The sequence below is a fragment of the Tursiops truncatus genome, chromosome 18 (assembly GCF_011762595.2).
Source record: "Tursiops truncatus isolate mTurTru1 chromosome 18, mTurTru1.mat.Y, whole genome shotgun sequence".
Lineage (NCBI taxonomy): Eukaryota > Metazoa > Chordata > Mammalia > Artiodactyla > Delphinidae > Tursiops > Tursiops truncatus.
In genome coordinates this window covers 6,931,488-6,943,366 of record NC_047051.1, presented here as the reverse complement: position 1 = coordinate 6,943,366, position 11,879 = coordinate 6,931,488, and the positions used below count along the sequence as shown (strand labels likewise).

Sequence of the window (11,879 nt, the reverse complement as noted above, 5' to 3'; positions counted from 1 at the left end):
AGATCCATCGTTTATATATTTAACATATATCTTGAGGGCCTTCTGTGTTCCAGGCACTGGTTTAATTTAGAGGTTCCTAACATTTTATAGCTACTGTTATTGCTAGAAACATCACAGTATAAGCAGATCAGTTTACCCCAACCTTGCCAGTGCTGGGTATTGTTATGGGTTGAATACAAATAAAATAAAATAAAATAAAATAAAATAATGCTGAAGTCCTAAGTCCCCAGGACCTGTGAATGTGACCTTATTTGGAAATAGGGTTGTTGTAGATGATCAACTTAAGGTGAGGTCATATTGGAGAAGGTGGCCCCTAATCCAATATGACTGGTGTCCTTATAAAAAGGAGAAATTTGGACACAGAGATAGGTACACACACAGGGAGAACGTCATGTGAAGATGCAGGCAGGTATCAAGGTAGCACATCCAAGGAGCAGCAAGGGCTTCAGCCAGTCTCCAGAAGCTGGGACAGCGGGCTGAACAGATTCTCCCTGACACTCTGTAGAAGGATCCAACGCTGCTGACACCTCGACCTTGGCCTTCTGGCCTCCAGAGTGTGGAATAATCAGTTTCTATTGTTGAAGCCGTCCAGTTTGTGGTACTTTGTTACAGCAGCTTGAGCAAACTAATATAGACGTTTCATATAAAAGTTTTATTTTTTTACAACCTAGTGGGTACAAACTGAGCCCTCAGGCATGCTTTAAATTTTTATAATTTGAGAGAAGGAACACTTTGCCATGAGTTTGTTTGATTGTCATATTTTTACCTGTTTCCTGGGGGGGGTATCTTTCTCACACATGAGATGGGTCTGGGTCACCATGTGCTTAATAGATGAGGAATTAAAGAATCAATAGCCTAACTGGATATCGTTCAGTGGAACATCTGTCCAATTAAGTCTGATCAAAGAAAGTATACGCTTTGATTCCTGTATCTCCTGTCAGCACCTATGACAGCTTTGAGACCATTCCCTGAAGATAATTATTTTGCTCACACCATCTAGACAGATGTGTTCAGGACTGCTCGTTGGCCGTGTCTGTCTTGCCTCAATAGACTGTACAATCCTTTAGGGAAGATGTGGGGAAGGATTTACTCAGCTCCCCAGCCCCAGGCCCACAAGTGCCTGGCCCATGGTAGGACTCCATAAAAGCTCAAGAAATGAGCGTGGGGTAATGAATTACACCAATGACCTACTTCTGAGAACAGGAAATGGACTGGAAGGGAACGATCTACTCTGAATGAAGGTGAAGTCAGTCGGAAAACTAATCCTACATTAGTCCAAGTTACTGATGCTGACACAGTAGCCACGTCCCTCAGTGTCAGGCTTGAATCTCATTCACGGGGCGGGTCAGGCAGCCCTTCTCCTTCTTGTAGCTACACTATCTGCAGAAGATGAGGGAGATGGAGGCCACTGGGGCTGGAAAAGAGGAACTGGAGGGTCATACCAGTTCTTAACTACCTCAGCCTGGAATGGAAGGAGTGACTTCTGCTCACATTTCATTGGCTAGCACTGGTCACATGACACCAACCTGGATGGGGGGCGGCACTACAAGAGACAGAGGAATGCAAATGAGCATCGTCTCTGCCACAGTTCTGCTGAAAAGCAACCGGCCAGAGGAGCGTATGTGCGCGCGCAAGGCTGCTCCTAATGAAAATCTGTTTAAAAGTAGGCTTGCAGAGTTTCCATAGCTTGGATTCGAAAGCCCCCTTAGAAACAACTCTCTTGTTCCTTTTTTGGAGCACAGATATGGAGATAAGTGAACTGAAACCATTGGCCAACTAAAAACCAGAATTGAACCAGAATGCAAAAAACAAACAAAAATATTCACGCATATGTGGAGGTGCTTGGATAGTACATAGGCCACGTTGAGAGGGTGCATGCCCACATGTGGCTGGGTTGGCGTGTCCATGAGTTTAGTATCAGGAGCTCCTAAGGCTCTGATTTTGGGGCTTCTGACAACTTTTTTTTAATCCCACAGGGGCTTCATTTAGGGTCTGAGGATAGTATGTGAACATTTGTTTGGTTGCAAAGTAGGAGGAAGGAGTGAGAAGATAAAAAAGTTCTATGTCATGTCAGAGGGGCTTGGTTTCCAGAACAGAAAAGCAGAAGGATGGTTTACTGTTGAGACGTTGGAAATCTTCAGAAAGCTGGTCCCAGGGTGGCCGGCTGACCAGAGCCCGGGTGTTGCCAATTCAGCGAGTCAGTGGGCATAGAGGGACTTTACTGGTGGGGACTGCTCCTCAGTGGGGCTGGTTGGTGGGGAGGGAAGAAGGAGCCTTCCCGTTCTGAGGCCGGGCTGCCATTCAGCGCCCACTCAGCCCTCAGGCTGAGGACTCCAGACACATTTCCAATCCCAGACTCCTTTTGGAATTCTCCCTTCCTCTCTGAAATAAGTGGTAGCTATCGATCAGCGAAAGCCTGCTGTTTTCATGGAAGACCCTCGGCCACTTCTAATTATGGCTCTGACCTAGACGTCTTTTTTAAATTCCCGTACTCGGGAGGCAGTTGGTCTGGGCAACACTGCAGGGGCCGGGGCGTGCTGCCCTGGCTCTGTGCCGGCTTCATCCCTGATTTACTCACCAGCCCCACGGGGCAAGGCCTCCTGTGATCCTTGAGTCTCAAAAGTGACGGTGTTGGCCTGGCTCACAATTCTGTCACGAGGTTAAGACTCCTAAAGCCAGAAGTGACGATGATGAGAATATCTATGTGCCTATCGTGTGTCTCACCGTGTGTTGGGGACTTTACACGTCTTATTTGTAAAGCTTACAAAATCGGGATATCACGCCCTACTGTGTTACAGGGAAGGAAAATTGGAACTTTGGGAGGTCAAACATAGAACTAGCCCAAAGTTATACAATTAGCAAGCGGTGCAGTCAGTTTTCAAGTTCACAGGCTACCAGTGGCTAGCTAGCTCAGGCTCCTATTGTACAGGTAAGGGAGGGGCTTCAGTGATGTGGTGGGAACCTTCCGAAGTGCCCCAGTTTGCAAGTGACAAAATCAGAACCAAAACCTGGGGCTCGTGATTCTGAGACCAGTTCTGTCCTCTGCCCTGTTGCCTAACGCGCATTTGTCCACGATCCCCTTACCTTTCCAAGGTTAGCTCTATGTCCACCACGCAAGGTTAGGTGCTCTGGGGAACAAGTGGACGTTCGTCCAGGAGCCTGTGGAACGCCAGGCCCCCTAGGCCGGGAGGCAGAGTCTCCCCCTGGAAAGTGCCTCAGGGGCTGGAGCCTCGGGGCTTTTGGCTATGCTGTGGGGGCCACGCGGCCCTGGGCTCTGATGGCAACTGTTTTAAGGTGAGTTGGGTTTAAAAACAAGAGCACGAGAGCAGAAGAGTGATCATGTGAGAAGGGACAAACGTTTGTGAGACTGCCTTCTACTCAAGTCAGTAACCTTTGACCCAGGCCAAACGTGGTGACCCTCACCCACCGGGTGCTTGACGCACCTGCACGTGGGTTTTGCCAGTGATGAGACGTTAGGCTGCTCGGTCCCAGGCGCGTGCCGGGAAGCGGCCCCAAGCTCGGTGCTTCCTCCCGGCCGTCGGCAATAAGAGCCCGTGTGCTCTTTCCTCAGATGGACGTGGAGGGTCCGTGGGCAGCCTCAGCGCGCGGCATGGGGACACATGGTGGGAGGTCAAGGCTGACTGGACTGCTTTAGGCGCCAAGTGGTCGGCATGAATTAATCCACTTAATCACCGGACCAACCCAGTGAGGTGCGCACTGTGTTTAACAATTCCTGACTTAGAGTCAGACAATACAGATATTTATTACCCAGCTTCGGAAGAAGCTTGGAAGTACTTGGTTCCAGAGTTGTGTCAGGGGCTCCACAATGTGTTGGTATCTCTGAGATTCTTCTGGTCCCCCCTGGTGACATTGTGACTGCTGCAGGACCAAGCATCCCATCTTCACAGGACAGCATCCTTCTCTCCCCGGGCGGTGGGGAGGGGTGCGTGGGCGGGGAGGGGAAGCTCACCGCCCCTTACAGCTCATTGGGCAGGTTGGGTCACATGACACCCCGGACCAACAACTGGCACAGGGAAGGGAATTTCCACGAGGGGCTCAGACCAGGTGAGATTCACATACAACCGGGGCTCTGTGAGGGAGGGACGGGCACGGGTGCCCACAGTCAACCCGCAGGGCCTGCCGTGCAGTCATGCTCTGGAAATGGGCACAGTTCAGTGGAGCAACAAGGGGAGAAAGTGTGAGAGGAGGGTCGTGAAAAATTACAGAGCAGCAGGGCAGCCCTGCATGGGGACATGTGGGGTGACTACCTCTGCCCAGCCAGTTGGGGTGGTCTTGAAAGATGAACAGAGGTTTGTCAGGTGGGCCTGGAGGGCGTGTGTGTGTGTGTGTGTGTGTGTGTGTGTGTGTGAAGGGAAAGTAAGGGGAGAAGCAGGCTACACTGAAGGACCTGCCTGTGCGAAGGCACGGCTGTGAGTTTATCAGGAGTGTGCGTGGAGTGGGGCAGCTCAGAATGAAGCTGCAGGTCGAGGCCCAGGTAGGACAGGGGAGGGCCAGGAACAGCGGAGTGAGAAAAGAGAGACAGGAAGTCATGTTATGTCTGTTGTGGGCTGCTGCAGGCACCTATGTTTGTCACTTAACCCCCCAAATATCAGAGGAAGTGGGAATGAGGAATCCCCATTTTACAGATGAGGAGACTGAGGCTCAGAGAAGCAACTACTTGTCTGAGGCCACCTGGTGGCCATTGGTGGAGCTGGCATTGAGGCCCCAGTGTCTGATTCCAGGGTGGACGCAGATTCCCCAGCACCTGTGGCTTCGGGCTGTGTTCCGGAATTCCCAGGACCTTGGAGGTGCTTCGGGGCTGGAGTGGCTATCTGGAGGCGACTGTGGGGAGGGAGAGGCTGGCGGCGGGTGGGATGGGGCTTGAGGCCTCTCACCGGGTCTGCCAGGACAGCCCTGCCATCGTGCTCCAGGCAGATGGCTGCACTTCGTAGGTTAAGGTTTGGCATACGATTCCCTTTGATACCTGAAGGGTTCCACTGCTTAGAAAAGTTTGAACACCACTTTAGTTTGCTCTGCTGGCTCGTTAAATTGGTAAGCCATCATATATCTGAGAACTGGAAGGAGCCCCAAAGACCATCAAATTCATCTTCCAGACTGCCATCAAAATGTCACTGAGAAAAAAACAAAACAAAATGTCATTGAGAACAGCTGGAGGCCGGCCCAGAGCTGCTAGTCGTCTGTGGGGGCTGGGATAAGGGCCTGCTCTCTGCACCCCCATCGGGGCTTCCCCAAGGCAGACCCTGAGCTCCAGGAGAGGTGGTGGCTTAGTTTCCCAGGGCTGCCTTAAAAAACGAACACAAAACAACAGAAATTAATTTTCTTACGGCTGTGGAGGCCACAAGTCCAAAATCAAAGTGTCGGCAGGGCCATTCCTTCTGGAGGCTCTGAGGGAATCTGCTCTTCACCTCTCTCCTAATTTCCGGAGGCTCCCTTCATTCCTTGGCTTGTGGACGCTTCCCTCCAGGCTCTGCCTCTATCTTCTCATGGCCTCCGGGCCTTCTCCCCTGTGCCTCTGAGTCTCAAATCCCCCTCCCCTTCCTCTTATAAGGCCACCAGATGATCTCATCTCGAGAGCCTTAGCTTCCTGACATTGGCAAAGACACTGTTTCCAAATACAGGCACACTCACAGGTAGTGGGGATTATAGGACCTGGACGTATCTTTGGGGGACATAACCAAGCCCTGCAGTCGGTCACCCAGTTTACAGAATCCGCAGCCAGCAGGGGATGGAGCCCATCAGAAGGGAGCCATTTCTCCCCACCAGGTCTCTGCCTTTAACAGTGATTTGTCTTTGTGACTGAGGAACTCACTTTCGTGAGCCAGGTTCCTTCTGACCTCTGGTCGGACGGGGACCCCTAAGGGGCCGCAGAGGAGAGGAGCGTTCGTAAGCAGTGAGCCGGGCCTGGGGGCTGGGACCTCGAGGGAGGTGCTGGGCTGCAGGGGGCCCAACCCAGCGCAGACCCTTTAACTGCACGTTGGTGCTCTGCTTCCCACACCCACAGACGCCTCCGGATAGGTATCGCACTGGAGCACGTTACCCAGGACAAGGGCCGGAGCTGAGAGAACAGCAGGCATGTAGAGCGAAGAGAAATGAAATGTTCACTTGAGCCTGCATTGCTTTTCCAGACTCACCAGCAGCAGAGTGTGGAATGGGAAGGGCGGTGTTTTAGGCAGCCTGCCCAAGGTGCCCTCAGGTACAAGCAGTGGGCCACTGGGCTGAGCACAGAGTACGGCCCCCGAGGAGACCCAACGGCTTCCCACAGGGAGACCCCGACAGCCTGCACCTCACCGGTGGGGCGGGGTGGGGGGAGGCAGCAAGGCCGCAGCAGAGCCAGGGCCGGGCAGGCCCTGCGACGTCCCATTACCTGTCCTCACCCATCTCCCCAGCCCCACCTCGCCAGTGGCTCTGCCACTTCTTGGGAATCCCTGTTGTTTTCTCTCTCAATTTGGGAAACTATGGGTGTGGGAAGTCCCTCCAGTCCCCGGGAAATGGGGGGAGGAAGCCCACAATTTTGAGGTAACAGTTTCTTCTATCAGCTTATTGAAGTATAATTTACATAAAATAAAAATCCATTTTAAGCGTACATATGGTGTGTTTCGACGGGTGTAGACAGTTGTACCCAATCACCATATGGAACCCCCAAAGGCTCCCCCAGGGCCCTCTGCAATGAGCAGCCTTCCTGTAACCCTGGCTCCTGCAAATGACTGATTGGATTTTTTCCCCTGTAGTTTTGACATTTCCAGAACTTCTTATCTATGGAACCATCCAGCGATTAGCCCTGTGTGTTTGGCTTTTTTCTTTCGGCATAATGCCCTTTGAGGGTCATCCAGGCTGTTGTTTTTTATCAATAGCTCTTTCCGTTAAAAAAAAATGTGGTAAAATACACAATTTTACCATTTTAACCATTTTCAAGGGCACAGTTCCGTGGCATTAAGCACATTCACACTGCTGTGCCACCCTCCCCACCATCCATCTCCAGAGCTTTCTTATCTTCCCCAAGTGGAACTCTGTCCCCATGAAACGCTCACCCACTATCCCCGCGGCCCTGCCCCCAGCCCTCTTATCAACAACTTTTGAGCAGGCCGTGACAAGGTGCTTGGTAGGCTTGAGAAGAAAGGTCTTCGAGGCAGCACTGCGACAGCATGATAGGCAGGTAGGGAAGCGGGTACGTTGCTTCCCTACCGCTGCCCCCCAGCTCCTGCCACTGTTAGAACCCGGCTGTGCGTCTGCCCTTTGGGCCGGATTGTAAAACGAAAGGAAGAGCTATGTGACTTGTGTAGCAAATGGGACTTGCCCTTGCCTAAGAGAAGAAAGGTGTTTTAATGAGTGAAGTAACAGGGCAATTTATCACGGTCTCCTGTCACAGGGATGTCTCGGTGTCTGGAGCAGCCTATGTAGTGGGAGCTTGGAGGAGGGGCCGGTAACTGAAAGGACCACATGCTTGCTTTCTGTTGCAGAGACTGCTAGCTAGTCACTAAACCTGTTTCCTTTTCTCTCCGAGGCACGTGGCCAGAAGATATTCCCAGCCTCCTTTGTGGTTAGACCATGTGACTGAATTCTAGCCAATGGCTTGGAGCTACTTCCAGGCCTGGCTAATGAGACGTCCCCTGCATGACCCCCACATTTCTTCCACTTTCTCTTCCCACTTTCTGGATATTGATGCCCAGGGCAGCCTTAGAAGACTGATGCTGAAGATGACAGAATCTTTTTCAGGCCAGGTTCCCGTAAGAGGGCGCCACTAAAGGAGCACCTCCCCAGCTCTCACCACCTGCTGGTCATTCTGCGACGTTCTCAGCCAGGATCAATTTCTGTTGCTTGTCACTAAGAATCCAGACATATACAATGTCAGTAAAAATTATCTGCCTATAAGGAATTTACTTTATGGGTAAATTGCATCGTTAGGCCAGAGTATGGCGATCACTGTAGCTGGTCATAATTCACACGGCCCTGTGGGAACTGTTACCACAGCATCATGGGCTGTTAGCTGTGACTTGTGGCCTGGAATTAACTCTGACTTTGAAAAGCCTGTCCACAAGGAAAGCAGGTCACATGTCAAACACTTTAGACTGGTTTCCTGGAGAGCAGAAGGTGAGCAGGGACCAGGGAAGAAGGAGGAAATTTAGATAAACAATAATAATAACAATATTAGAAACACATACATAGCACCTACTAGGCACAGCCTCAGCTCTCAGTGTTTTACGAGCAATTACTCATTTTATCCTCACGACGGGCTCTGGTGACAGGTCTCGTTTTGATCCATAGTTAACAGAAAGATTGAGCACACGGCCCAGGCCACGTGGTCACCAAGTGGTGGCGCCAGGATTGGAACCTGCCAGCTCTTCACCGTGGCCGCTGGTGACAGTTAAGAACAGAGGAATCTGACTAACTCAGAATTCCCTGGCGACTTCCCTGGTGGTCCAGCGGTTAAGACTCCACGCCTCCGCTGCAGGGAGTGCGGGTTCGCTCTCTGGTCGGGGAGCTAACTTCCCACATGCCACATGGTACAGCTCAAAAGTAAAAAAACAAAACAAAACAAAACTCTATTCTTAAAGTATAATCAGGACAACTAAAAACAACTAAGAGAATACAATAAAAGCCAGTAATGCTTGGCAGGGCACTTGAAATAATTTGCCCAAGACACCCAATTTTTCCCTCCGATATCAAGACTTTTTTTTAGGGCGTTTAAAGAGAAGAACGTGATGATGGGAGATTCCTTGAAATGGCCTGAGGCTCTCCCCGATGCCCCTCCAGGCTGGCTGCACCCAGGTCTTCAGAGCGAGGGTCTCCACAGATCGCCTGCTGACAAGGTTGAGTTAACCGAATATGTGGATGGGAAGCCCGCCCAAAGAGCCTTTGCATGGCCCATCACCTCCCAGTGAAGAAGCTTCAGGGCTGAGACGGAGTTCTGGAGGCCTCAGGTGGGTCGTCGGAAGAACCGAGTTGTTGCTAAGTTGTATTAGACCCTGAAGAGCCCATTCCTGCCGGGGCTGAAAGAGGGGCTGTGACAGAGGGGGCAGAGGGAGAGCGTGCAGGAGTGGGGTCTCTGGGACTCGTTCTGTGAGCACCCACGGATGTTTCCCTGGACCCAGGCCCTGGCGCTGGTCTGTTCCACCACCTCGAATCGGCCACTCCAGGGCCATCTGTCGTGGGCTTGTCAGCCACAGAGCCTAGGGAGTCCCCGCTCCTCCCCTGTGGCCGAGGCACCTGCTGTGCTACACGGGGGCGGCCTCACGAAGGGCAGTGTCCTCCCAGGTTCAAAGGTTTGAGAGCCAATGTGTGGGCTGTGGTCTCTGCTGGGGGCCCAGGAGCCACGCACCAACTGCAGCGGGGAGTGGCAAACTCGGGGACACCCTCGCCCTGTCCCTGGAAGGCCTGCTTGTCCTGCCCCTACCCCCCACCTGTCCCCACCTACTCCTTCTCCTCTTACAGCTTCCACACTCGGCACATGGAGGCTGGACCCTATTCACCTTCTTCAAGACACAGAGCTCTCGATTGGAAGATCCTAGAACCCTTTAGCCAGTACCACGCTGCTACTCACTCCACCTCGCCTTGTCTGCCGTGATACCTGGTACCCAGAACTCGGAGCCAGGGCTCTGGGAGTCAGACTCTGAGGAAGGGCAACACTTCCAGGTGTGTCATCCCTGCTTTCAGCTCCCTGTGCCTCAGTTTCCTTCCAGTACAATGATGGCCGCTGCTTCAGAAGGTGGTTGTGAGCATTACAGAAGTCAGGAGATGGAGCACCCCTGGCGCACAGCATGTGGTAAGTGCTGGGTTTAGTGTTAGGTGTTATTATGATCACAGCAGCCTTTGTGTGTAGCATGAGTGCAACAGTAAGTTGATAATAATAATAACAACAACAACAGTAACGTACGTACTAATAGGTGACACCTACCTAGTGCTCTCCAGGCATCCCGCTTCTCTCTGTGCCTATTAACTCCCCATTCTTCAAGCCCCTGCTCTTGCCTCCCAGGCTGGACGCGGGCTCCTCCTGTGTCCCCATGATGCCCCTTACTTAATGTTAGTGTGACACCTGCCACTCTGCATGATTACTCCTTCCTCCTCATTCTAAGGAAGCTCCCGCGGGGTGGGCACTGGGCCTTTTCTTGTCATGTCCCCGGGTGCTCAGGGTGGCTGAAGGAATACGGGTTCCCCTAGCCCCAGCTGCAGTGAGCACCTCTGTCATTACTTCTGGTTCCCAGAAGGAAACGTGTGAGCATCAGTTCACAACGGCCAGGGGCTGAGGGGCCTCTGAATCCACAGGCTTCCTGCTCAAGGTCACGGCCCTCTGAGCAGGAGAAGGCCTTGAGGACCAGCTCCTAAACCACGCCCATCACTGGATCTGGTCATTTAGAGCACGAAAGACGAGCCGGTCCTCCACGGAGACGTCATGAGATAAGTGTATTTCAGATGTAACTGTGGTTGGCGTGTGGGCAGCTGGGCCTGATACATAAAAGTACTCATTCAGCATCTTTCAGCTCTCACTGTGAGCCCCACGAACAGAAGACACTCTCCAGCTTGGCACCGAGCGGCTCCTATTTTAAAAATTCATTTAATGCAAACGGTTACTTAATGCAAAAGGCAAGCCATTGACACTATAAATAACTGAAGCTGAGTCCTGCTGAGAGTGGGAAGTCTGACACTGAACTCCTGCACTGTTCCCAGCTCTGAATGAGGCAGTGACGCATCCATTACCATCACCAATTCCAAGACAGGGCCCACTGGAGCGTAGCAGAGCCCCTGGCAAGGTGGCATCCTTCACCCTAGACCCTTCAGAGGAACTTTAAAAAGGAGCTGGGGTGGGCAGAATAATGTTCCCCAAAGATGTTCATTTCCTAATCCCTGGCACCTGCGAATATATCACCTTACATGGCAAAAGGGACTTTGCAGATGTGATCAGGTTAAAGACCTTGGGGTGGAGGTGATCCTGAATTATCTGGGTCGGCCCGAGTCATCACAGGGCCCTTGCAAGGGAAAGAGGGAGACAGCAGAGTCGGAATCAGAGAAGCAGATGTGGTGACAGAAGCAGAAGTTGGAGAGAGGAGAAAGATTTAAACCTGCTCTGGGTCTGGCTTCGAAGATGGAGGAGCGACCACAGGTCAAGGAATGCCGGTGGCCTCTAGACACTGGAAAAGGCAAGGGAATATATTTTCTCCTGGAGCTTGCAGAAGGCATGCGAGCCTTCCTACCCCTTGACTCGGTCCAGTGAAACTAGTTCCTGACTTCTGACCTCCAGAACTGTACGTTAGTAAATCTGTGTTTCAAGCCACTAAGCGTGCGGTCATTTGTTACAGCAGCAACAGGAAGCTAATACTGTAGACAATTGCTCTAAAATGCTTCTAAATGGAACCCCTTCTTCATCGTGCGTTTCTTTCTCGCTTCCTTTGTTTCTGGAAGGGTCAGGAGCAGGGTCGGGTGGGAGGGAAGGTTCAGAGGGGGTAAAGGTAACCCCGGTGGTTACCCACCCCCCTGGGATGGAGTTGTACTGCTTGGGAAAAACTATCAAGATCAATTTTTTTTTTTTGGTGGGGACATTTCTCAAAGCTTTCACATTTAAAAATAGTTCTGCATGATGCCTGTTCCCCATTCTTTCACCCCCGCATCCCCACTTTGGCTCTTGTGTCTGGTGAAACCCTAGGTTTTCACCTTTTACACCTGAGCCCCCAGCCTTTTCCGAAAGTGGAAGATGCTAACGTTTGTAAGTCACGTTGGGGTAGCGTCTGAGTCTGCCTGGGCTGGAGGAGGCTGGCTCAGCAGCTTAGGCATCCAGCAGCTTCCAGAAGCACTTCTCAAACATGCATATTACAAACACATCTGAGGATCTTATTTAAATGCAGATTTATTGAGTGGGTCTGGGGAGG

At 51.7% G+C, this 11,879-nt stretch overlaps 1 long non-coding RNA gene across 1 annotated transcript in view; it reads left to right on the top strand.

The window, feature by feature from the left end:
• The first annotated feature begins 430 nt into the window (after window positions 1–430).
• The window catches only part of LOC117308855 (uncharacterized), a 28,118-nt gene continuing 16,669 nt past the window's right edge, over window positions 431–11,879 (top strand). Inside the window, exons 1-2 of the long non-coding RNA XR_004523109.2 lie at window positions 431–8,939; window positions 9,451–9,781. This is a non-coding gene — a long non-coding RNA (uncharacterized lncRNA). The remainder of the gene's footprint in view (window positions 8,940–9,450; window positions 9,782–11,879) is intronic.